The 26,309-nt window shown below is 34.1% G+C and overlaps 1 protein-coding gene across 5 annotated transcripts in view; it reads right to left on the bottom strand.

Annotated features, from left to right (window-relative positions):
• Rbp (RIMS binding protein) overlaps nt 1-16,368 on the bottom strand; it is a 110,787-nt gene extending 94,419 nt beyond the window's left edge. For 2 of the 5 annotated variants that reach the window (XM_073963727.1, XM_073963731.1), the window contains exon 1: nt 14,447-16,368. The gene's annotated coding sequence lies outside the window, so the exon portion shown is untranslated. The remainder of the gene's footprint in view (nt 1-14,446) is intronic. The other 3 variants (XM_073963732.1, XM_073963729.1, XM_073963730.1) reach the window with 3 other exon arrangements.
• Nucleotides 16,369-26,309: the final 9,941 nt, after the last annotated feature.

Below are 26,309 nucleotides of genomic sequence, written 5' to 3'. Positions count from 1 at the left end.
GAAGCGCCATCCTTTAGCGCTCTGAAAAACTGGTTTAATGAATTCAATCGTGGTCGACGTTCGATCAAAAACTGGCCATTGTGCCAGTGACCGTTGATGCCGTGCATGAACTGATAATGCAAAATCGTCAAGTGACATACCGTTATTTTAATTCAGTTTTGGGAAGAGGAAAATGTTAGTGGGGGCCAAGTCCGGTGAATACGGAGTTTGATAACATGATAACGGTTTTGTTTTTGGCCGAAAACCTGCAAACAAGCATCGATGTGTGAGCTGTTGCCCTATCATGGTGCAAACTCCATTATTGATTGGTTTTTCCACAATTCTGTGGGTTTCTGACGAATTTATTCGCGCATACGTTGAAATCAAGAGACAACTCGCAATAATTCAGATAGAGCTTTATAATTTGGTACAGAAGTTTATATTACTCCTAGGATGTTTGGTATTTAATGGGCTATATCGGTCCACGTTTTCATATAGCCTCCATAGAACAATATCTCCCGATTTTCGGAATTTTGAAGGTTCTAGCCTCATTATCAAACCGAAATGCCTGAAATTTCGTATTTAGTCTTCCTTCCATAGAACGGTATTTTCAAAGGTTTAATCCCATTATTATCGGTATTTTGAAGGTCTTAGCCGCCTTATTCCACCGAAATGACTGAACTTTGGTATTTAAGTATTCCATATGGGCATAAAACATGCCTACAAAGAAGTTTGGAAATAGATGAACGCTTTAATAGAGCCAAAAAAATTCGGGCATGCCGAACTGAACTCTCTTCTTACTTGTTAATCATAACTCATGTCATTTTATCAACTTCACATATGAAATAAAATAAATAATAGTTTTCTATTTAATTCTGCACATTATTATTCTGCTTTGATTTGTTTCAGCATAATATAATCCTAGTTCATATTATTTCTGGCATGAATTAAGCAGCAGTTTTCTCAACGCCTTTGCGTCTATATGTAACAAATTTCCCATAAAAAATATGCAGTAATTTATCTGCATATCTAATATTTACAAAAAAAATTAGCACAAATTCATGGAATTTACATTTACAGCAAATGTAAGAAAAGTAAACAGAAAAAAGAAGCCCTTTCGACATTATTTGCACCTTTTTTATATTTATACAAATAAAACCAAAGACCAACACCACAAAAGGACCACTGCTAATTTACCTAAAAAGGAAAGAAAACAAGAAAATAAATAAAAGCCAACCAATTTGGCCTACTAATGCGTGACTGACTGTTCTGTTTTGGCAAACGAAAAATGTAGGACTCAGGTTGTTTTTAGCCATTAACAGCAAAGGTTCAAAAACCTTATGACTTATCTTTAGTCAGTTGTGTTTTTTCTTCAGTATGTCATTACCTCTCTTCCGTTGCCTCAGTCTCTGTGTGGCAATTTTTTTTACTGCAAATTCCGTCGATTGCGGGTAACCTGTATTATGTTTGTGTAATGGAGGGGCGAAGCTCTGGCATTTAATTACAAGAAATTATTATACACTACCATTCGCTTTTGCACCCCTTTTGACCCCCATTATCAAAACTACATACTGCCATCACCGCCACCAGTTCCACCTCCACCCCCAACTACCAATTTCCACTTTTGACATTTCCACTTAACTTAATAGTCGCGTGTCTCAAATTTATGTATGGATTTTGTTGTTGTTTGTTATTTATGCAACAACAATACGCCATCGATAAGGTATTGAACTAATCATTACGCATTTAGTAGTTTTCTATGTAGAGCAAATAGTTTGATTATGTTTTTCTTTTTAATTTTCATCATTCGTTTTGCTTTAATTTCATCTTTTTTTTTTTTTGTTCATTCATTTCACATACATATGTACATCGAGGAGTTATTCATTCCAATGGCAAAAAAAGAAAATATGACACGCACATAAGACCCCTATTTAACCCCCCATTATAGTAACTGGATAACACAACACACACGCGCGTACATACATTCGTTACACAGAATACAAAAATAGTGTGAGCATTACAGAGATACAACAAGACACATGAAATAACTGTTATCTCTCTCATATGGACAACCAGCGCCAAAAACAAAACGCATAACGTCAGTCGCCAGTACGATACAAAAAATTGGGGTAGCTGTCATAGAAAAAAAATCATTGCATATCTTTGGGGGAGGAAGTCATCTAATGAATGGGTGTGTGAGTTTAACGGAACAAGTGTAGTGTGTTGTTCTCTTTTCGTTTTTCTCTCATTTATTCAATGTGCCAACTAAGAGCAAATGTATTTTTGCATTGAGGGTTGCCATAACAATGGTTGCTATTTTGGGCATTTAAATAACGTGTTAGTGTATGTTGTTTTGATCAAAACTCTAAATCTTCTATCGACTAAATAGAACAAACGTGCCCTCAGAGAGAGTTTCTATCTCTGTACACCCAATTCAACTAACTAAAAATTCACAGAATACTCGTAACAGCTACCAAAAGTATATGGAAGAACGTGTGGTGCTGATAACGGCTTTAAGTATAAACGCGTATTTAAACAAGTAAGAAAGTATCAGTCAGCTGTGCTGACGGAGATATACCCTCAGCCACTGACCAAGAAAAAAAAAATAAAACTAAACACAATAATTATGCCGTATATAAAATATATTGATTTGTTTGTTTTAAAATTTGTACGTAACGAACTTCTTCAAAAAGGAATCGAAATATTAAATTACGTTTAACTAAGTTTGGAAAAAAATTGAAAAAGTTTTGATTTATCTCGCCTAATAGCCATTTAGGTATGTGGCAGGGTTTTGGAGCTTTTGGGCCGTTATCTAAGGAAGTATTGACTTACTTCGGAAAAAATGAAACCGCTAGAACAACCTACCGAAAAAAATTCAAAACGATGCGGAAGAAGCTCTAAAACTTCACTTTTCCCGAATTTTGTGTGGGAGGTACCCAAAGGAGTGGACCAATATAGTCCATATTCCAACCTGACAATCAGAAACTCCCTGCAAGAATTATTTTGCGGATTTGCCATTTTGGTTGGTGACGTCAGGGTTTCTTGGAGCTTTTATGCCAAGAAAAAAATTGTCCAAATTCGAAACTGATCTATATTTGAAAGAAATAATACGATGTGCAAAGTTTGGACCACATCGATATATGAGACAACACCTTCGGATGTTAAGATAAATATCCAAAAAGTCTCGATATTTTATCGGAAAGTTCATACGTCCAAAAAACATTCTCAGAACTCTCTAAATACATAAAAGGACATCGGTTGTGTAACTGTTGTTATATCCATAGACAGGCTACAATACAATATCTCTTAGTTAGTTGTCTGGCCAAGGTACCGACCCGTGTTGAGAGTAGTCGTTGACTGATTTTTTTTTTTAATTTTGTCCAAACATAGTTTAAGTTCAAAGATAGGCTATATCGGTCCACTCCTTCCAGTACCTCCCCCACAAACGTTCAAGAATTTTCGCTAAAATGGTGCGCACAATAACTCTCCGAGGGTGTAACCGAATTGGTCATAATTATGCATATGGTAATATTACATTCAGGTTTGAATATGTTCTAAATTGGTATATTCCTTCGTCTACCTTCCAAACGTAATTTGGAAAAAGTACAGTTTAACAGATGGTTTTGACATTTATTGGCAACAAGTTCTTTTTGCGAGCCCTTTTACGACGGCGCATTTTTTCGGAGGCAAGTCCATACTTCCTGAGATAATGGCCCAAAAGCTCCAAACGTTGTAAGTCGTATTATTTCTTACGGACTCAAAATATTTTATATTTACTCCATCGGATCATTCTTTCGGATACCTCCCACACAAGGTTTGGAAAGAGTGCAGTAAAGAAACTCGTCAAAGATCCTTTTTAAATTTGTTTGCAACATGTTGTGTATGCGGCCTTAGTTACGACAGTACAATTTTTTCGGGGGCATGTCTATACTTCCTGAGAATTTGGCCCAAAACACACAAAAAACCACTACAGACGTCAGAAATATTGTGTTTACATATATTTCTGTCGACATAGCAGATTGATACTTTTTTACTTGTTATGTTACTGTCTTGGTTGTTATAGCTTTCAGTGATATTGTACTATCCGTAAGGACTTTAAACTTAGTTGGCCTCGAGTTAGCATTAATAAAGTTCAGACACTCTGTAAACGCTTACTGCTCTCCCAGAATTATCGTGTTATGATTCGTCAGTGAGAGAAAGATTTTCCGGGTTTTCCCGTTTGGATTTCACAGATAACATTTTTAATATACATATTTTCATTTGAAAGAATAAAGGCTTCGGCACATAATCAGCATGATATTCTTGCTTAAGCCCTTTCTATAGTGTGATTCTCCAACTGTTTTTTTTTTTTTTTTTTTTTGATTTACTGACAAAAATCGGTAAAATTAAAATGCTTATAATCTCGGTAACAAACTAATGTTCGATAAGTTTGCGACCAAAAATATAGTCGTAAAGTTTTAACGATAACAAGAGTGCTGTCAAATTTTATATGAACTTTTCATTCATAATTTTGCGTTTTTATTTTACCAAATTTTGTTGGTAAATCAAAAAATGAGTTAGATAATCGCTCTACTGTTAAAAGAATAAAGAGCGACCTAGCCAAATTTGAACTAGGTTGCCCTTCGCCTTTTTGTCCTTTACCAGCGGCTGGATTCTTGTTAACTGAAAAATATTTTCTAAAGTATATATGTATATTAGGGTTATGACTTTTTTACAACCTCATATCCCTGTATCATAGCGTGATGAGTTTTGCCATAAGATTACATAAAATCTTAATTATAAGGTGATTCTGTGAAAAAACCTCACGCACAAAATGATTTTAAAATTTTAATTTATCAAAATTATGGACAATTTTTTGAAGTCACTGAAAACAGATATATAATTGAAAATAAACTTTAGAGCTACATGAGATAATTAAAATGACATAAAATTTATTTCTCACTATTTTTCTTTAATTCTGAGAATCGTAAAAATGTCGTAAACGCTTTTATTCAAAAATATAATTTTTTAACAAAAAACAAAAAATTTAAAATTTTTTCAAAGTGACTTTTTTCGCGACTTTTTTAATATTTGAATGAAATAAACGTTATTATAGTTATTAGTAGGCTTATATTTATTCATTCGAGCAACAAAAAATAATTTTTTGAAAAAAATTTTTTTTTCATTTCATATATTTTTTCAAAAAATTATTTTTAAAAAAAAAAACAAAAAATTTAAAATTTTTTCAAAGTGACTTTTTTCGCGACTTTTTTAATATTTGAATGAAATAAACGTTATTATAGTTATTAGTAGGCTTATATTTATTCATTCGTGCAACAAAAAATAATTTTTTTTTCTTCAAAAAATTATTTTTTTTAAAATCGATTTGTGCGTGAACTTTTTTTCTATTTCAATGGAATAAACGATAGCATAGTGATTAATAGGCAAAAGTTCATTCATCCCTGCTACAGGAAATCATTTTTGAGGAAAAATGTCAAAAAGTCATAACCCTAATGTATATTCTTGATCAGGATAAAATTCTAAGACGATCTAGCCATGTCCGTCTGCCCGTCTGTTGTAATCACTCTAGCGTTCGCAATAATTGAGCTTGAGTGCTATATTTTTGCACCCGGTCAAGTTCAAAGATGGGCTATATAGAACCACTTTTTGATATAGCCCCCATATAACGGTACCTCCCAATTTTTGGTATTTTGGAGATTTTAGCTACATTTTTTCACCGAACTACCTGTAATTTGACGTTTGGGTTTCCCAGTGGTCACAAAATATCTCCACTAAAAACCGTCAAAATAGGTCAATGTTTTGGTATAGCCCCCATATAACGGTACCTCCCAATTTTTGGTATTTTGGAGATTTTAGCTACATTTTTTCACCGAACTACCTGTAATTTGACGTTTGGGTTTCCCAGTGGTCACAAAATATCTCCACTAAAAACCGTCAAAATAGGTCAATGTTTTGGTATAGCCCCCATATAACGGTACCTCCCGATTTTCGGTAGTTTGAGGATTTTAGCTACAGTTTTTGACCGAAGTACCTGTAATTTGACAGTTGAGGTTCCTAGTGATCACAACCATATAACTTTACCTCCCGATTTTCGGTATTTTGAAGATTTTAGCTAAAATTTTCGACCGAACTGTAAGTCGACATTTGAGGTCACACAAAATCTCCACCAAACACTGTCAGCATAGGTCCATGTTTTTGTATAGACCTCCCCCCCCCTATATAAATTGTCAACATTGGTCCATGGTTTGGTATAGCCACCATATAACGGTGACATACCCATATAAAGGTATCTCCCGATTTTCTGTTTTTGGATTTTAGCTAGTAGCTTTTGACCCAAGTATCTGCAATTCGACATTTCCCAGTGGTCACAAAAGTTCTCCACCAAAAACATAGGTCCAAACTTTAATTTAGCCCTATATAAGGTTCCCGACCGATTGAATACATTTGTTATAATTTTTTTTACCTTGTTTAGGAATCAGTGGTGACAAAATATCTCTGCCTAAAATTGTGGACAGGGAAGAAAATAATTTTTACTTCAGAATATGGTGGAGGATATAAAAAGTTCAGCTCGGCCTTAACACTTAACTTAACACTTGTTTACTTGTTTTTATTTATTGTTGTATCTTCGACCTTTTTATTGGTTTCAAATAGAGCAAATATCAAGACATATTTATATAAGGTAGAAGTGACAATCAGCTGTATTCTTACATTTTTGTAAATTTAGTTTTCAAAATGTAATAGGGTCTACTCATGAAATTTGAAACTTCGAAATTTGTTACCATAAAATACTGTTTTTCATCCTAAACGTGTAATAAAAATTATCCTCTACTATCCTAATAAATCCCAAAAGTGTCCAATAAAGCCCATCAAATATAAAAACAAGTAAGCAAAGGCTATAGTCGGACGGGGCCGACCATGTGATACCCTACACCACAACCTCTAGGAATTAGCTATGTGCAACCACTTTGCACGCTGAAAGCACGGGTTCGATTTCCAAGCCTGGCCACATCAAATTTTCAACGGTGGCATAATACCCCTTAGAAATGTTGGCGATATTTTCTTCAGCCATGAAAAACTTCTCTACAACTTAGGACACGCCTTTCGGATTCGACGATAAAAACTACGTCACATATCACTGACATAACATGAATCCATTGATATAAGATAAGCCTGCCTCACTTGTCCCTACTGGGATATTTGTGGAACAATTATATAAATTATACAATTCTAAACAATATGCCAAAATTCTGAATTTTTACATTGATTAGCATCTCCTACTACATGTTTTAATTGTCTTTAAATATCATAAATATCTTAAATATTTGAAAGAACTATAGCTTAAGCATTAGTTATTTATACATTTCTAGATTATTTGTATACATTTCTATTGGTTTTACTTCAAAAAATAAGGGAATTTAAACATATTGTTTAAATAAATTAGTTCGTACCAGTAGTCGGCATCTATTACCCAGTTGTCGGCACCCCACAACGTACGTACTTCAAATCATGGCTAATATTGCTTAAAATCGCTAAAGTTCCTTTCAAATTGAAACTATTTTTTTATTAATTAGCCTTTAAAGTATTTCTTTAGTATTTTTTATAATTTTTAGCTAAAAGTAATCGATAAAAATCAATGTTTATAACCCCATGCCGACTTCAGGCAAATTTTATATTTTTTTGTCCCTAAAGTCGGCATCAGCAAAAATTGCACAATTATAAATATTTTTTAAAAATTTCTTTTTCTGATGTGTTCTTTTAACTGTTCTCTACCTATATAACAAAAATGTTGTGGAAAATTTCTTCATTTTAAAATAATTACAGAGCTTATAAGGTTAACATCTCCACAATTTTTTTCTTAAGAAACATGCATTTTCGGTTGTGGTGAAAAACACTCACTGACAAAAACTTAAATTTCGATGTAATAATTGGTCCTAGCTCAATGAAATTTTATATAAAGTTAGCTGACAATATTGTTGAAGAATTTTTAAGATTATTTTCCTATTTTGTTTTCTTAATTTTTAGTTATTTGAGTTCAAGTTTAAAAGGTGCCGACTACTGGTACATGCCGACATTAGGTGCACTTACCCTATTAGGCAGTAGGACCGTTATCTAGCAGACACATTATTGCCGGTATATGTCATCCAAAAGTAATGGAACATTTAACCCACTAGATAATATGAGAGCATCATTCAAAATTTTAGGCATATTCTTCGACCTAAAATCTTACATCGTGCAAAATTTCGTGACTATTGAGCTATAATTGCGACCTCTAAAGTGCTTCTGATTACACTACAAACAAATAACTGGATATATTAGGCTGTAACTCTGTTATCTGAGCACGTAAATCAACATAATTGGCATCAATCGTCTTCCAAGTGTAGCTTACTTGCCTGGAATGTCTCTTCTAGGAATAAAGATTTAAGCTGTATATTAAAAATTTTCACAAATTTCACACAAAAGTTTTGGTCCATTTAACCCTGATCGCCATCTCATATTGAAAACTGCTTCTTTGTAATGTACACTTACCTTATTTAAAATTTGATAAGACTATTATTGCGACCAACAGAGCCGTTACAAAATTGGATAAAAAATAAGTTTTGTATCCATTTCACCCGCTAAATATTTCACGATCATCACCTGCCTATTTTGGTCTAAGCCCGACCTCCATGCAAAATTTCGTGACGATCGGTCTATAATTGCGGCCCGGAGTTTGATTACAATTTATAATGGACAGACGGACGGACACATATCTCAAAATCGCTTTATCTCGTCGAAATATGAAGATTGGTTACCACATTGGGGGTCTCCGAATATTTCGCGGTGTTACATGCATTTTTTCCAAAACAAACTTACACTCCACGTCAGTAGAATAGAACACCTAAATTTTTGTTAATGTTAGCTTATTTATCCCAAAATTAATGAATCTGCGCTTTTAATCTTGTGGGGATTTAGAGTATATGACGTTCCGTATCAAACACAGAAAAAATTATGTTTCTAGCTCTTCGCGAAATGATTTTCTGATCAATTTTTCGATTGTACTATGAAAAATAGGCATTTATTTTTGATCATCAGGACAGAACAGTCACTTTATTTTCGCGAATTTTTGAGATATTAACGAATTTTCTTTCAGTCTTTCTAATCATTTTTCATCAAAGAAAACCTATAAATTATTCGCGGAAAATCCATTTTATTGAACAAAACATCATGGTTTTTATAAGAAACTAGCGGACCCGGCGAACTTCGTCTCGCTATTAAGGAATAAAATTTCATACAAAAACTCAATTTTCGATTTTTCCAATTTTCCGACTTTTCCAGAGAGATTTTCCAAAATTTTCTTCCGTAAAGACCTTCTCCTCGAAAATACGAATAACTGACAAAAAATTTTACAGAAATCGGCCTAGCCGTTCTCATTTTATGAATTACTATACATTTTTTACACCATTTTTATATATATAGATTTTTACGTTTTTCATAATTATTTTGTTCATAATTATTTTGTTATGTTCCATCTTATCAGCATCCGAAGAACTCGATTGTATCCGTCGAGGTTGTCTGCGTCATATTCTATCTTAATGTGAAGAAATATGACATAACTGCGCGACACCTATTGATATTCCGAGATGTTTTAAATATCTGTCAATTTGAACCCTTTAACGCTGTTATTTCGGTGTCCGGGGAATAATTTATAGGTTTTCTTTGGTGAAAAATGATTAAAAAGTCAGTCATTATCGACTGAAAGAAAATTCGGCGTTAACATCTCAAAAATTCGTGTAAATAAAGTGACTGTTCATGTGCCTATTTTTCATAGTACTATCGGAAAATTGATCAGAAAATCATTTCGCGAAGAGCTAGAAACATAATTTTTTCTGTGTTTGATACGGAACATCATATACTTTAAATCCCCACAAGATTAAAAACGCAGATTCATTCGCTTCGGGATAAATAAGCTAACATTAACAGAAACGTGGAGTGTATAATACCCTTTCCACATAGTGGTGTAGGGTATAATTAAACCCCTACAGGTGGTACTGGAATACCGAATTTTTGGGTACTTTATTCTTTACCAAGCAAAATACTATGTGAACTCGAATTCAAGGACAAAATAACGATTGGGAAGACATCCCCACTAACATCATAACATAGTCTTTATTATCAAAATCAGTAAAAGGGATCCAGAAAGCTCAAACAACTTCAACTACCACCATTCCAAAGTCCAGTTTATGTCATATTAATCTTATCTGCGTAAATTGCTGATGTAATATAACAACGCTAAACTGATAAATACCTCGTGTCAAAATCCTGATATCAACCCTTATAAATTTTTTGGGTCCATTTTAAGAAAAAAAAACTTCAAAACAGATCCTCCAACGAATGACCAAGATTTACTAAAAATTGGGGAGCAAGTACCCTTAGAGTGTAACATGCCGAGCCTTATTTTTGGGTTAACTAAGCTCTTTAAAGCTCCAATGAATGTCCAAAGTGAATGGACAACTCATTAAGGAACCATCTGTTTGGTAATTTTTGCCATACTTTTATTGACACCTCAAAGTAGCAGGTAATTCCCATTTTTGACATTATTTATTATAAATCGCAAATAAACTTTGCATATTTTGACAGAATGTTGTTTTGAGGACCAATAGCAAGAGATTTCCACAAAAAACTTATAGTTTCAGTTCATTTGTTGCCATAAACGGACAATTAATATGATATTTTCTGCAATTTTGGTTTTTGCAATACATTTTTTTGCCTAACTGTATATAAGTATGGATAAGGTGTTATATTTACATATATAAATACAAAAAAACATTTTATATTGTATTATGTAAATTTAGCGACTTTAAAAAATTTTAGACATTGCAGATATTGATATGAGTAGGAATTTTTAGTGCATCTAGAGGATTAATTTTTGAGAAATATGTGGCTCTTATGTCTTGAAGATGTTCGTCACTTCAAGACATAAAAGCAACATATTTCTCAAAAACTAATCCTCTAGATGCACTAAAAATCCCCTACATTTTCAGATGGTAGGTAGTTAAACTTGATCTATTGCAGAATTCACATATTAGTGGTGATTCTTACAAGCGTGAATACCGCCAAAAGGACAGGTGTTGTAGTACGTCACCCAACATCCAAGTTCGTTAGTTGCAACTACCATGTGCTGGAAGGCGTTCTTCGAGTTTTCATGGACGATTAGCTCCATGGGTCGAATAAATCACCAAACATCGAGCACATGTGTAGGATTTCAATTAAAAGTAGCCTTCATCAATGGTAAAACTGAGATTAAGGAAAAGGTCACATGTTTATCAAGTTTATGGTGCTTTAGCAAATTTTAGTTTCAATAAAAACAGTTTAAATGTGGCCTATTTTGGTCCATATTCTGACAAACGCCCTAAAAATAGTAATAGCATCATTTCTGGTATTTTAGAACAGTTGGTAAAACTACTGCTTGCAGGAAAACATCATTAATGGACCACGTCTCATGGTATCCCATATATTAAGTCGCTATATCCTCGAGTTTCCTTGATTATCTTGGGATTTGTCTTCTCTGACAAAATTGTACTTTTTTCAGGTCATGCAGCTATTTTTTATAAATGCAACTATTACTTTTGACATATAAAATATAAGGCAGCGAATATTAACCGTTATTATTTTCCTTTTTATTCCCTACACCACACGGTAAAGGGTATTATGTCTTTGTGTATTAGTTTGTAACATGAAAAAGGAAACGAGATAGACCCATGTTCCTTTTATGGATATATATAGAATCACTTTCGGAGTCGCTTTATGCATGTCCGTCTATCCATGTATTTTTGGGATCAAGGTGCAGGTCGCATTTATTGTCCGATTGAGCTGAAAATTGTGGAAGATGTGGAAGAAAGCTATTGCTTTTGGTAAAAATCGGTTCAGAGTTGGATATAGCTTCCATATATATTTTAGTCCGCTTTGAGGTATTTGGTGCACCAAAGAAGCAAATTATGTCCAATATTGTTGGCATTTGGAGAATGTTACCGAATTTAGACTAGAAATAAGTGTGCCAAATTATACAGAAATTGGTTCAAATTTGGATATAGCTCCCATATATGTATATGTTCGCCCGATTTCATATATTTGGTTCACTGAACACTCAAATTCTGTCCAATTTTGATGAAATTTGGAAAATGTCACCGAATTCAGACTAGAAACAAGTTTGTCAAATTTTATTGAAATCGCTTCGGATTTGGATATAGCTCATATAGCTCGCCCGATTTCATATATTTGGTGCACCAAACACCCGAATTCTGCCAATTTTGATGAAATTTGGAAAATGTCTTCGAATTCAAACTAGAAATAAGTGTGCTAAATTTTAATTTTTGCCGATTGCCCGATTTGAGATATTTGGTGCACCAAACACAAATTCTGTTCATTTTTCACTTATATTTTCGGCTGATTTCATGTATTTGACGCACTAAACACAAAATTATACAGATATTTTGAAGAAATCTGGTAATATAGTCTAAAAACAACTAAAGTATCAGTCGGCTTTGCCGACAGTGATATACCCTCAGACTGTGTGTATTGAAAACTTATGTATTTAGGGGGGTTTTCAAAATGTTGGCCGTATGAACCGAAAAAAGTATGGATAGGATTAAAGCTCAAAAGCTTGCGGGGATATCGATAGAAAGATACCATTGGTAAAAATGTCCAAAGGATCCTCGAACAGACCCTTAACCACACAAAAATGTTGAACATTTGTGTGGGTGGTACCACAAGGACTGGACAGATAGGGTCCAAATTTGAACATAAGCTAAGTTTCGACAATATTTAGATATCCAAAGTTTGGACCAAATCGGTTGATACATCTATGAGATATCGCGCGTACCATTTCAGCGAATATTTTCGAACTTTTGTGAGGGAGGTACCGGAAGGCACCACCTTCGAATTTCATTTAATATTCGAAGAAATAGTGGCTTTCCGGCCACTACATTTGGTTCCATAGGGGCTTTTTTACAACTTTTGGGCTGGCTTCTTAAGAAGTATGGACTTGCCTCTGAAAAAACTTTTACTGTCGTAATTGAGGCAGCGAATGCAAGTTGCTTCAACAAACATCAAAGTGATTCGAGAGCAGGTCTTAAAGTGAATTTATCCAAAATTTTGTGTGGGAGGTACCCGTAGGAGTGGACAAATATAGTCCATATTCGAACCTGATCTATATCTGTTAGATATATTAGGATGTGTAAAGTATGGGCCAAATCGGTCACTACCATCAATAGTTATGGTGCGCACAAATTTTCCGAACATTTGTTAACTTTTGTGGGGGAGGTACCTAAAGGAGTGGACCGATATGGCTCATCTTCGAACTTAAACTAAGTTTGCACAAAATATTACGAAGGCCACATTTTGGACCGAATCGGCAGATCCGTTCGAGAGTTATCTTGCGCTCCAACCACTACATACGGTGTCATAGTGGTTTTTCGTACCTTTCAGGCTATTTTCTCAGGAAGGATGGACTTTGCACTGATGAAACTTGTACCGTCGCATGGGGGCAGTGAATTCAAGTTGCTGCAATTCAAAGCGATTCGAGAGCAGGTCCTAAACTGAACTTTTCCGAAATTTTGTGTGGGAGGTACCCGAAGGAGTGGACCGATTGAGTCCATATTGGAACCTCATCTATGTCTGGTAGAAATTTCACGATGTGCAAAATATGGACCAAATCGGTTACTTCCTTCAAGAGCTATCGTGCGCACAAATTTTCCGAACATTTTCTAACTTTTGTGGGGGAGGTACCGGAAGGAGTGGACTGATATAACCCATCATCGAACTAAACTAAGTTTGGACAAAATATTACGAAAGTCAAATTTTGGACCGAATCGGTTGATCCGTTCGAGAGTTATCGTGCGCTCCAGCCAGCCAGACAGACGGACGGACATGGCTAAAACAACTCCAAATTGTCTGAAACACATTTCGTCCAAACATACTTGGAGTCTAAAACCATTATTTCGATGAGGCACATTTTTAACAAAAATGCTGAGGGTATAAAAATGTCGTCAAATTACGTGGTGGTGTAGGGTATTATATAGTCGGCTCCGACCTACTTTAATGCTTTCCTTACTGTTTTGTTATGTGTTTGGGTTTTCAATATGTCAGAAAAACCAAATATTTTTTTCAAAATACATTTTTTATCCGGAATTTAGCAGGTATTTACCCCGTGCAAAATCCCATCAATTTCTTGATATTTCAGATAAAGCTATTGAGAAATTATATTTATGAAAATATAACGTGGTAACACTGGCAAAGTCCTCAATATTTCATTATCACAAAGTTGTTGTTTTCCTCTTGAACATATAATCTCTTTCATTTGTGTTCTCTCTTTTAACAAGACACATTTGTGACAGAATAGTATAACTGTGTGCGTAAATGGAGCACAAGAAATTTTTAAAACAAATGTGATTTTAAACTAGATAGAAAATCCTTATGAATTATTACTTACTGTTCCCTCGTTTGTAGATGGAGAGTATGTTGTCAATGTGGTTGGTTGTTTCCTTTGTTATATTTTTGGAGTTTCCTAGCTTTTTGGGGTTGGTTATACTATTTGTTGTCCGTGTTTAAAACTGTTGACAATTCTACTTGTTTTTGTTCATTTGACGTTCACGTTGACGTTGGATGACAGTTTAGTTATGTGATTTGTGTGAAATAATGACAAAAATGTCAACGACATTTGTGAACGAAACACTCATACACACGATATACACGATGACGTTTTTAATAACAGTAACCGTAATATGAGCGGAATATGCTTGTCCTCCAATATAACATACATACGAACATAAGCGAGCATTTTGACATGTTTCTCTCTTTTCGTTGCTCCTGCTGCTGATACTGACTGTCAATGGATGTTTATGAGCACGGCGGCCATGTGTAACACGACGACGAATTTAGCGAATTTTCTTAAGTTTCGGTGTGTATGAGATAGAGAAATGTGAGTGATTTCTGAGAGTATGTAAATGTGTGTGACAGAGAGCGGGAGCCCGAATGGTGCATTTGTGAGAGTGAGTGTTCCTTTTTGTATTTCTTTTGAAGAAGAGATGTGAAAATATTAGTGTAATACTTTTTTCCTGCTACAGAAGGAATTGGTTCTGCTGCTGCCTCTTCTTCGTCGTCGTCGTTTTTACACTTTTATCGATATGCTTTTCAAACACGAAAGGAATTTTTACTTTTTTTGTTAAAGCTACTGCTTCTGCTGCTTCTACTAACTTTGCAAAATGACTCCTTCTTCTTCTCTTCACACACTTTTGTTTCGTTTCACTTAATTAATTTTTACACTATATTAATTAATTATAACGAATATGCTTCTTTTTCTTATTTGTATTTAGATTTTATAGGTTACAATACATTTAATACTATAAATGCAATTATTTTTGTATTTCATAGCTTTGGTTTGAACTACTAACTACTGGATATTGAGAAGATTTCCTTTTTTAATTTTGGATATTTTTTGAGTTGAGTTGTTGTTTTATTACATTTGTTGTTTCTTTTTGTTAATTTTTATCTACAATATACCTACACACCCGCACACAAAGAAACAAAAAGGTGGAATATTATTTCACATTCACTGGTGGCTTGGATTGTTCATCAACCTTTTAAGGTTCTTGTATGGGGGGGTTTTCACAAGATTTCATATTGCGTTAACCCACATATGGATCTGGATGAAACTCTTTTAGATTTTCACACACAATTCCTATCATGGAATGCGTTTATCTTGATGTCTCGAAAAAAATCAGTATACCAACCAAGCACCTTCAAAATCCGTACTACAATAAATGTTCTGCTGCTCCGCCTCGTTTCCGTTCCATACTTGAATCATTTGCCAGCAGCTATTGTGACATATACACACACACACGCATATTTTATTGGGAATCCAATGAACGAACCAACGAACGAAAAAAACTCATCCAAGAAAGTGTGCCAATATTCCCGTTATGTTGAAGGGCCATAAACCCCAATGGTGACAAGGAAAAAAAAAATAACTAAGCAGACATCAATAATTGTGGAGCTTTTTCACTTTTTTACTTTTAATATTTGTGTGTAGATCGAAATTTTTTAGCAAATTCCCACAGTTTTTCTTTCTTTTTTCACACCTTTTATTGTATATCACTCTTTAAGTTATAAACTTTTTGGTATTTCATCTACAATTTTCTTTTTCTAAATACAATACAAATTGAATTATTTTACAGAAAATTTTTCACTTTTTCACTATTCTTAACTGGTCACAATTAACTTCTTTTCTTTTTTTCTACTATGTGTGTTTCTTTTTTTTTCTAATTAGAAAAAAATTATTTTAGTTGAATGCGAAAAAACCCCAAAAGTGGGTCATCTTCGGTCGTTCGGTTCGGTCTACTTGTATTTTTCATCTACACTAGCCAGCACACACAGCAATCGATTTTTGCTGTATATGCCTTACATTTTGTGGCAAACAGCGTACGGGCATTCTCTCGCTCTCTCTCCGTATTTCGCAGTGTGTCACTGTTAACATAACTGTTATGGATAACGGTACAATTGTTTGTGTAGAAGAGAGCATTATTGTTACTCTTAAATGTGTCAATGGAATAGTTCCGTTGGGTATTTCACATCCGTTTTGTTTCACACTTGCTAAAAGTGTTGCCTACCTTCAGGCGTTAAATTGTAAAGAAATTTTATGTCAATCATTGTTTGTGGCAAACAACAGTGGGGGGTTAACAGAAAATCATAACCTATGATAAAAATAAATCACAATAATTATTTCGAAGGAATTAAATACATTTTGGAAGGACTGACAGAGTTGCATTTTTTACATTTTTGCCGCGTTATGGATTTACTAAATTCAGTCAACCAAATTATTATAATATAACAATAAACATACAGTTAGTCAACTAATTTATTGCAAACGATGAAGTTTTAAGAATTTAGATTTTCAATTAGGAATAACAACAAGAAATTATTTCAATAATGTTGGGATTTTTGTACATATGGGTTGATTTAATTGTTTATGACACCATCAAAGCAATAAATGCATAAATCGGTCGGGCATAACAAAAACAACAGACACAAAAGATAAGTACCTATTTTTTGGTGTGAACTAAATAATTGCAAATGAATTAACTTGCAATAAAATCGCGTAATTTTTATTGTATATGGAGATGTAATCTCTTGACGCGTGATAATGTGCTGTCATAAGTAGTGTATATTGGAAACCCCCAATGATGGGTAAACGCGCTTCGGAAAATTTGATAGATTTTGCCCATTCCAATTACACTGTGCAACACTGAAAATCCAAACAACTTGTAATCTGAAAGTACATATCGTCTGCTCCGTCGGAAAAGGTCGTAAGTCCAATTTTTTGGAAATCTCGTTTTTGTTACAGGATGATAGTACAAGTCAAAACACGACGTATAATACAAAGAAAATGGTAGTATGTCGCGTTTTTCCACATGTTTTGCCCTTGTCGGAAAAGGTCGTAAGTCCACAAAACGTACAAATTTGAGTTCGAAAAGGTCGTAAGTCCACAGGAAAATGTATACTTTAATAGAATACTTCAGCTAATGCAGTTCAGATATTATGTTTAACGTCATCTATGGTTGGGGTACAATGTAAAGAACTAGCCTACACCTTTGGATGATAACCTGATGATATTTGGCGGAGCCTGTGGACCATACTTTTGAACAAAAATGTGATAATTTCAATATTGCAACGAAAATTTACATTTGAAATCTATTTTCCCCTATAAGCGAACTAACTATGGAAGATGGACTTCTGGCTTTTTCATTGATACAAATTGGGATGATGTATATGTTCAAATACCTTATATATTGAAAAATTTGTAAAAAAAAAAAAAAACAGAATTTTTACTGTTTTTACTGTCGTATATCTTTCTTAACTTTATCAACTGGTAATTTGTGGTTTCTCTAGGGACATTTATTCACATAACGAGATTAGTTTGTATTCTGAATTCAATAAAGCAATTCCTTCTAACAGACGTGTAAGTGCAATGTTTATCTTATTGAATGATTCTAAAATATTAATTGATTGAAATGTTATTAAACTAAAAAGACATCATGGTTTTTGCTAACAAAGAGCAGTATGAATTTGGAATGGAATTAGACCATGGTGTCATGGGTCTAGTTCCCTATGGTCACGGTGATTCTAAAAGCTCTGATGATAAACTTCCTAAACGCAGGAAGACATTACATGCTGAAGATTCTATATGGTTTGCAGACAAAAACAAAAGATGCAGAGAGTTAGGACAGAAATACTTTGAAGACAAAAAGGACACTATTTGGGATTACAATGTAGCTAAGAAACCACGTACATTAACGGAATTAATCATGAAATTTAATTGAAGGAAAAGGTCGTAAGGCAAAAATACAAGGTCGCAAGTACAATGTGTCATGTTTTATATTAAATATTAGCCGAACCGGTCCACGTTGCGGGCCCTTGAAACAGTTTATTTTACCTTTTCTTATGTCAATTATATTTTTTTGCATCGCAAATTAGTTGGGATATGCAAGTGACTATCAGTAACAAGTAAGAACGTCGTTAAATTCGGCCAGGCCGAACTTGTTATACCCTCCACCATGAGTTGTATTGAATTTTACTTCACTTAGTTTCCTTTCGTTTATGAAGTATACTAAATACCAAATTTCAGCAATTTCGGTAAAATAGTGTGGCTAACCTTCAAAATACCGAAATTCGGGAGGCACCCTTCTATGGGGCTATATGAAGGCGTGGACCTACATATATAGACAAATTTATGGGAGAAAGTTTTATACCCCAAACGAAGAATAAATACCAAATTTCAGCCATTTTGGAGGAATATTGAGGCCACACCTTCAAAATACCAGAAATCGGGAGGTACTGCTGTATGGGGGCTATATGAAGGCGTCAATACCACACGTCCTAGAAGTAATAGAAACTTCTATACCAAATCACGAAGATCTATCTTAAAAATTGAGAGCTGTATCTTATCTGGTTATACCGAATTAGAATTTTACTCTGATCAAGAATATATATAATTTATAGGGTCTCTGCTGAATATATCGATATGTTACAAACTGAATTATGGTGGAGGGTATAAACATTTTCAGAAATGTTGGTGTCGATATGCAATTTTAACATACCGCCACATAACTGATGACTTGAGGCATACCGACTATGTCCACCTTCTTATAATGTATCTTATATACCTGATGAAACTATAGCTATCGATGTGTTGCCTTCTAATCTAAGCACTTGCTTTCCAATAAGACCAAAGCTTCGTTATGTATATGTATATAAATAGCGCATTTAAAAAATAGGGCATAGGTGTAACCCGCTCCTCCGAAATTCAACAAAATATATAGCCTACTTCCACCAAGGGACATCCCTGTGCATAATCTGAAAATTATATGGAACAAGTACTTAGGGTCGGAGATTCAACAACCGTTGCATCGGAAATTAATTTTCTGACCGATACTTTCATAGCTTTTGCAAAAAATAGGGCGGGGGCCCCTCCGAAATTCAAAAAAATAAAAAGCCTATTTCGCCTTGGTTGTTCCTATTCTCATATCCTCTGAAATTTTCAAAAAAAATCGGTTCAGCAGTTTTTGAGTCTATGCGGAACATACAAACATAGTCTTTTATATATACGATTTCACAAACGATATAAATACGATTTCACCCAAATGTTTTGGTCCATTAAACCCGCTAATAATTATCTCATCACCATGTTAAATTGCAAGCTTATTCTTTGTTTAAACTCAAATCATTCATAAAATTTCGCTCCGATCGGAATATTACTGCGACCTACAGGACAGCTATAAAGTCGGTTAAAAATTGTGGATTTCGTCCATTTCACACCTTTCGATCATAACCAACATTTAATGGGGTCACTTGTGGTCGGAACCCGACCTCTCCACAAAATTTCGTGACGATCGGTCCAAAATTGAGGCCTGGAGTTTTATTACAATTGTTAATGGATGGACGGACACACATAGCTAGATCGCTTTATCTCGTGAAGATATAAAAAAATGGAAAGGGGAGGGGGTCTACGACGAATACTTCGCTATGTTACACGAATATTGGACAAAACAAACCTATAACACCCTTTCCACATCGTTTTGTAAAGTATAAATATTTTATTTTAAAAACGTCCGTAAATTATAGGAAAAGGTCGTAAGTCCCTACAAAAATACAAAACTGTACAAGGAAAAGGTCGTAAGTCCAAAGACATCCAATTATCTCCCAAACGCGACGGAATTTTATAAAACAAAGTACAGGTATTGAAGCGGAATAAATAAACGAAGAATACTGCTTGTACCACCATAGTAAAATCTTTAATACAGAAAGCGCTGGAATGTTTTTTCTTCCTCCTGAAAAATTTATTGAGTGGGACTTACGACTTTTTCCGACGGAGCAGACGATATTATAATATAATAATTGTTCCACAAACATCTGATACGGGACAAGGGAGACTTCTCACATATCAATGAGTGCACCCCGATTCATATTAGCTCAATGACATGGGACCTACTGTGTATTGCCGACCCGAACGGCGTGTCTTAAGACACCACTTGTAGGGGAGTTTACATGGCTGAAATACTCAGGAAATGTCGCCAACATTACTGAGAGGTATTTTGCCACCGTTGAAATTGTTGATGTTGCATGTCCTGGGAATTGAACCCACGACCTTCAGCGTGCAATACGGGTGTGCATACCATTGCACCATGGTGGCACCCAAGTACATAGTACATATTAAGAATACAAAAACCCTAGTTGGGTTTTGCATTGTTAGATCGGGTTTGGATTTTACAAGCTCATCTAAACCAGGCTAAAACGACCCTTTTTCCATTGTTCGAAGCTTTATTTCAGCAATATTATAGCCCTAAAGTAGTAGAATTTAAGTGTCGAACAGATGAACTAGGAAAAACTGCCCAGCAAAATTTGACGGAAGGGGTTCTTTGCGATGACGTGATTTCATGTCATCTTTTGCATTGGTTTAAAGGAAGTCGTGAAAGATCCGATCTTTTCATTAGGATTTGAACCAATGCAAAGGAAGTCGTGAAAGATCCGATCTTTTCATCAGCATTTGTACCCATTCCATCGATCCAATAGAGATGATGTTTGTGTTTTTATTTACACACCTGTTTATTTTCATTTTGGTATGTTCCAGTACTGCAAAAATCTACTAATCTATATATATAAAAATGGTGTAAAAAATGTATAGTAATTCATAAAATGAGAACGGCTAGGCCGATTTCTGTAAAATTTTTTGTCAGTTATTCGTATTTTCGAGGAGAAGGTCTTTACGGAAGAAAATTTTGGAAAATCTCTCTGGAAAAGTCGGAAAATTGGAAAAATCGAAAATTGAGTTTTTGTATGAAATTTTATTCCTTAATAGCGAGACGAAGTTCGCCGGGTCCGCTAGTTTTTACTATTTTTTCCGATAACATAAAGGAAAAATTGTTATCGTAGTAAAAATAAGTAGATTCTTGCAGTTTCTGGAACAGACCAAAGTTGTTAGAACTGTCGTCGTGATGTTGTCTTACATTTCCTGCATATCAAACAACTTAAACTTCTAAACAATTGGTATTATATGAAGTCCCAACCATCGAGCTAAAAATACTGCACACATTGCTATTTTAAAAGTTCCCCTGTCTGTTCTAAATCTGACATAGAATGAAATTAATCAAATCTCGCTTCTTGGAATTTGAAAAAAAAGTCCGAAAAGAAAAGGAACAAGAATCTGAAAATAAAGAAGAAACTACCTTTGGAAAGAAACAATTAAAAATAAATTAATTAAGCATAAATGGTATTTTCCATAAAAAGTCTCTCCTCCCCGTTCGTTACATTTTGTTCTTAGAGATCCCTAAAGCAAGCCGGGTTGTAGATCCCTACATATTTCCGTCACTAAACAAAAGAGTATAAATTACCAAAATGTTGTTATAAAATAACAAAATTATAAAATAAAAGTAATTTACGAAATAAAAATACTAAAAGGAGTGCATTTGGAGTCCATGTCGAAATCTGAACTGGTGATGGGAAGATAATTGAAAAAAAACCTTTTGAAAGAATATCAGTTGCGGAGAACGGAGGAAGTGTTATTACATTGCAATTTTGGATGTAAACTTTTGAAAAACTAAACTGATAAATTAATTGTAGTTATTTCATGAATTCGTTTGAATTAATAAAGAGTTTTGTTTTTCATGAAAACCATATTTCAATACAGCATTTCCATTTTCCAAACAAGACATGAAAATTTCATGCCAAGGGGTTGGTGAAAATGACATGCCAAAGCATTGGTTAAAATGACATGTCAAAGCATGGGTGAAAATGACGTGTCAAAGCATTGGTGAAAATGACATGTCAAATCATTGGTGGAAATGACATGCCAAAGCATTGGTGGAAATGACATGTCAACGCATTGGTTAAAATGACATGCTTAGCATCCAGAAAAGAACGTCATCTTTTGGGGTCCACGCTCATATAAAATTCATCGATGAAGATGCTAAAAAGATGACATGCTAGATCACTTGCACCCATGATTGAATGTCATCTTTGGCATCGAACATTTTGCTGGGTGCATCTAGTGGGAGAAAATCGATAAAATAATTCTGTACAACAAAATCGAACTTTTTTTAAAATTACAAGAAACCCCGCACAGATTATGAAAGAGGACCGAAAAAAAGAAGACACGTGTATCGGCGTTTTGAATGTTTACGTCGGGAAGTAACCTAAATAGGCGTGGCAATTTCCGCCCATTTCTACAGTTTTTGAAATATTCGACTTCAGATTTCGTGGAATCCTTGCATTTTATGTATAAATGGTCTTTGGTAATATTACTGACAACAATACGGGGTATCTTTTCATGAAAAAAATTAGCCATCATGCGAGTCACCAAAGGGGTCTTTTTGGTCCATTTTTTCAGAAACGTTTAAAAATTCCTTTAAAATGTGTTCGTATCAAATCAGAATATTCTACAAAATTATTTTTCATAAAATTTTACTATAGGTCCCTGAATACACCAAAATTCTAAATCGTACCTAAACGCCAAGAATCTGCCAAAAGTAAAATCACGTTTTAGGGTTAATATTGTACTTTAGCTGAGTTTATTAAGTTTTGTCCCACAAAACTTCATTCTAGATAGAAGACGTCATAGACAAAAATATTCTCCATCAAATTTCAATATAAGTCGCCGAATAAATGAAATATGTATTTGCAATATATATCAAGAAAACATATACATCAAGTTTGCCAACAAAACACCCAAATGTTTTTTGAATAAATTTGTTTTGTTCTTTTTTCGAGTTGATGCATGAAAGTAACATGAAATTTAGTTCTAGATGAAAGATGTTAAAAGAAGAAATATTCTACCCAAAATTTCATTGCAAGTCCCATAACAAACTAGATATCTAAGTAAAACACTTCGTTAAGAAAATGACGTTACAACATTAGATATTATAGGCAGAAATTATTTGTAAAACTTTTAGACTCTAAATTAAAATGTATTCCATACTGAGTAAAAATCTCCTAAAATACTTCACTTTTTGGGGATTGTGTCAAAAGAAGAAATATTCCAAATCAAATTCCATTATGAGTCTCTGAACAAAAGAAATTTGTAGCTATAATATTTAACATCTCCCGAAGCTTTCGCTTTTTATATACGATTTAGGACCATATTCTACCGTTTTTATTCACATTTTCGTTATCTGCGGTCACAAAATATATTTTATTGATGTTTTTTCATAATAAATTTTTGCAGAAGATTATGTGTGCTCGATCCAAACTGTTTTTGAAATATCTATGGTGAATATATATAGGGAAAATATTGATAACCCAGATCGGACTTAGGAAAATTACGTATTTTAATACCATAAACTAAAATAACATCATCAGGATAAGTCATAGGTTCCTGATATTGTATGTGAAAATGCTGGGATAGTCTACGGCTATTGTCCAGTGAATATATATCTGACATACGAGCCCTAACATCCATGGTTTTGGCATCGCCCTAAATACTATAATGATGACAGCTACTCCTGCTCTGATAAAATTGAAAGCGACAGCTTCTGGAGATGTTAAATATTATAGTTATAAATTACTTTTGGTATGAGACTCATAATGGAATTTGATTTGGAATATTTCTTCTTTTGACACAATCCCTAAAAAGTGAAGTATTTTAGGAGATTTTTACTCATTATGGAATACATTTTAATTTAGAGTCTAAAAGATTAACAAATAATTTCTACCTATAATATCTAATGTTGTAACGTAATTTTCTTAACGAAGTGTTTTACTTAGATATCTAGTTTGTTCTGGGACTTGCAATGAAATTTTGCGTAGAATATTTCTTCTTTTAACATCTTTCATCTAGAACTAAATTTCATGTTACTTTTATGCATCAACTCGAAAAAAGAACAAAACAAATTTATTTCCAAAAATATTTGGGTGTTTGGTTGGCAAACTTGATGTATATGTTTTCTTGATATATATTGCAAATACATATTTCATTTATTCGGCTACTTATATTGAAATTTGATGGAGAATATTTTTGTCTATGACGTCTTCTATCTAGAAGGAAGTTTTGTGGGACAAAACTTAATAAACTCAGCTAAAGTACAATATTAACCCTAAAACGTGATTTTACTTTTGGCAGATTCCTGGCGTTTAGGTACGATTTAGAGTTTTGGTGTATTCGGGGACCTATAGTAAAATTTTATGAAAAATAATATAATATAATAATTTGTAGAATATTCTGATTTGATACGAACACATTTTAAAGGAATTTTTAAACGTTTCTGAAAAAATGGACCAAAAAGACCCCTTTGGTGACTCGCATGATAGTTAATTTTTTTCATGAAAAGATACCCCGTATTGTTGTTAGTAATATTGCCAAAGACACTTTATACATAAAATGCAAGGATTCCACGAAATATGAAGTCGAATATTTCAAAACCTGTAGAAATGGGCGGAAATTGCCACGCCTATTTAGGTTACTTCCCGACGTAAACTTTCAAAACGCCGATACACGTGTCTTCTTTTTTTTGGTCCTCTTTCATAATCTGGTCCAATTATCTTGTAATTTTTTTTAGTGTTGTACAGTGTAATAATCGATAAAATAATTTCTGGAACTCTGGTCAGTAGCAGCTAAACTATTGGGAGTCGAAACAAGTAATTTTTCCAAAGATAAGTCAACGAATAATGTAACAGTTTTGGAGATATGGTGCGATATATACAAAATAATGGAGATTTCAGATATATCATGGATTTTGTGGCAATAAATGCAGTTTTTCGAGTTGATTATTTTCCTAAATATTTTCGTCATGCTCTTATCTACAAGTTTGCTTCAGACGTTTAAACAAGATTCGAATTGCCTCGATTTGCTATAAAAAGTCAATATTTAGCCATGTTTAGAGGAGGCCATAAAATTTAAACCCGATGTAACAACACAAAACCCAAATATGGTTTTTGTCGACTGGATCTGTACTTTCATGAAATTGGTATTAGAAGTTGTTTGCACACAATTACCTTGAAAATGTTGCGCAGTGTTTTAAAAAGGTAAATCCACCCGAGTAATCGCCGAAATCACCTCCCTTAAGCTGAGGAATGTGTAGAACATCATATGCCGCGCCTGTCAGACCAAAAACAGTGACCCCACTAATTGAAAGAAGAATAATTAAAGAAATCAACGATAGACCCAAACCAGCCTCAGAAAATTGGCTCTTCAAATTGAAAACGATTTTTGAGTAAGTGTGTCGCATGAAAATGTCAGAAAAGTGCTACATGACAACAAGTATTCATCACGAGTGCCTAGGAAAAAGTCATTACTCTCCCAGCAAAATATAAAGAAGCGATTCAGATTTGCTACGGAGAACATTTGACGTTCACTGGAGTATTGGGATGAAGTTATGTTTTCTGATAAGACGAAAATTATATCATACTATCACGATGGACTCCAAAATATATGGCGAAAACATCTCACTGGGTATGGGGTTGTATGTATATCAAGCAGAAGCGTTGGTAACATATGATTTTTGGAATAATCAATGACAACGGATGTTTATTTGGATGTTTAAAAAACGGTTTATCCAACAACGTCAAGAAATCTGGGTTTGAAAGTGAAAGTGAAACAAAATGCAATATAAACATAATTTTTTTATGTAGGAATTGGTTGTTTTACAACTGCACCAAAGTCATCGATACCCCACCTCGAAGTCTAGATAATAACCCCATCGAAAATTTATGGGTACATTGTGGAGACGCATAACAGTGGGAGTAGTTAATTTGGTTCGCATATGCGGCTACGAGAGTTTTTGAATATTTCTGTTGAATTCGCATTTAAA

This window comes from Musca autumnalis, unplaced genomic scaffold (assembly GCF_047663935.1).
Source record: "Musca autumnalis isolate F117 unplaced genomic scaffold, ASM4766393v1 scaffold_1, whole genome shotgun sequence".
NCBI classification, from domain to species: Eukaryota; Metazoa; Arthropoda; class Insecta; order Diptera; family Muscidae; genus Musca; species Musca autumnalis.
This window is presented reverse-complemented; position numbering and strand designations above follow the sequence as displayed.